This window comes from Girardinichthys multiradiatus, chromosome 17 (genome assembly GCF_021462225.1).
Source record: "Girardinichthys multiradiatus isolate DD_20200921_A chromosome 17, DD_fGirMul_XY1, whole genome shotgun sequence".
NCBI lineage: Eukaryota > Metazoa > Chordata > Actinopteri > Cyprinodontiformes > Goodeidae > Girardinichthys > Girardinichthys multiradiatus.
Genome location: NC_061809.1, coordinates 22,622,647 through 22,624,897, shown reverse-complemented (window position 1 = coordinate 22,624,897; position 2,251 = coordinate 22,622,647).

Genomic DNA, 2,251 nt, shown 5'->3' with positions numbered 1-2,251 from the left:
ACAGAGACTGACGTATGAAGTCACCACCTCCGTAAGTTGGTTTATTCAGGTTGGTCAGGTTTAATCAGGCTGAGTGTGAGAGGTTGTAAATTTCCCAAATCCTGTAATTTATTGGATATAGTTTAGAAAATAGCTACTTTGCATTGCTAAAAATAGCTTGAATAGATTTGTCCTGATACACAGTGCAACCATGAGATTTATTTGCACCCACATAATGATTTTATTTTAAAAAGATCCTTCCATACATCTTTTGCAGTAGCATACATACAAATCTTTAAAGAAAAAAAAAGACAAATCAAACATTAAGACATTGTGTTTTATGAATCAGCAGGGCAACACACAATTTGTAATATTACAAAAAACATAAATGTAACTGAAAAAAATGTTTTCTTTTTTTCTTTTAAAATTAGGACTTTATTTTAAGTTGATTATATCAGAACTTTAAACATAAATTTCCTAAGGATATTTGGATTGTTCCACCTAAGGTGTACCATCCAGCACCATGTATACAGTTTTGTTCATGAGTTAAGCCCAAAATGCATACGGTTACATAACATAACAAGCCTCTATTTGCATGTTAGGTAACTTTATATCCTATGCTAACAGCATCTTTTTCAGTAGTTTTAGATAAAGTGCTAACACTGGCATGTTCTCTATCAATAGCAAATGTTCTCTACTATGCTAATACTAGCTCATATGCCTGCATTAGCTAAAGTGCTACCAATAGTATGTTGGCCTGGATTGCCTTGCAATGAATGCACTGCTCTCCATTTATTGTTATGGCAGGCACTAGTTGTAATCTATTACTTCCTATGTCCTTGGAGTATATTTATGACATGATACAGAAGTTAATGGACAAATACAAAGAGCCTTTAAATAAAAATCTTTCAGCAGGATAATGTTTCTGAACATATGGCTTAATCAATACAGATATGGTAGGCTACATCAGATACAAAACCAACTTTCCCTTCTAGCCACTCCAGTCCCTAAATCAGAGCTATGGATAATCTGGAGATACTGAGCAAAAAGGAACAGTCATATCCTTTTCTCTGCATGCTCCAACCTTGTAAAATGTTATAGGAGAACACTACACTCTGTCCTAGTAGTAAAAGTAGGGTGCACAATGTAACGGCAGGGGTACCAATAATCGTGCCAGCGGTGATTTTGTAACCTAAAAAAATATCCTTTTGAATACATAACATAGAGCCCCCAAACCACGACACTCACAAACCCAAACATTATTTATGACAAATTCCAAGCCAATATCACGAGTTTTAAAGAGCTCATACTTTTCCCATTGGCAAGTTATTATTTAATGTGGGTGTTCTACTAGAATAACAGTACATTCCATCTGTTTGTGGAAGTCAGATGTTCTTCTCTTTAAAATTGGTCAGTCTGCTGACCTTTTTATTTCAGGCTTCCACAAATTGAAGGGAAGCATAAGAACCCTTCAACCCTTAGTTTTAAGGTTGTAGTTGATTATTTTTGCTACCCTAAGGCATCAGGTTATGCTTTATTTACAAGCTGAAGCTATATGTGATTATTCCCTTTTTTAACCTCTATGAAGAACAGGTACATAAAAAAATCTTACATTTGTTAGAAATTGCAAAAAGTGTAAATTCAAAACTATCAATGCAGGTTATGGCAAGGTTCTTTCAGATTTACACTGCCACTGGACTTTTCCATACTGAGAGATACTAGTATTGTGTATTCTACAGTCCCAGTACTCACTTACTCATTTTAAGGTTGTTTGACATGACTTAAAACAGCATCCTATTGTCTTGACACGTTTTTTTTTATGTGTTTTTGGTAAAATCTCACTGAACAATTTTTCTATAAACAGTACAAGACAATATCTGTTGTTGAAACCCTATTCTGTCCATTGTGTATCAAACTGGCAGTATAAATTCTATGTATTTTTTTTTCCCTGAAAGCTAAATATCTTTTTCTATTTGCCACATGTACAAATAAACTCTAAATGTGGAACTTGTTTAAAATCGGGGTAGCTTTTGAAGTTGTAGGCATTTAAAAAAAAGCTAGAAACATACAATAATTAGCTGTGCATTGGCTTTAGCACGCTGACAGTAACATTACCCTCCTTACATTGGCTCTAGCATGCTAACACCAAAGTAGTGCTGCAGCACAGTTAGCTGCTGCAGGTAGTTAGGGCTGTAGGGTACCCATTTAACATTATTGAAGTGCTTTTAATCAGGAGCACCTCGAAACTACTTTCCATGATCGTCATGTATTT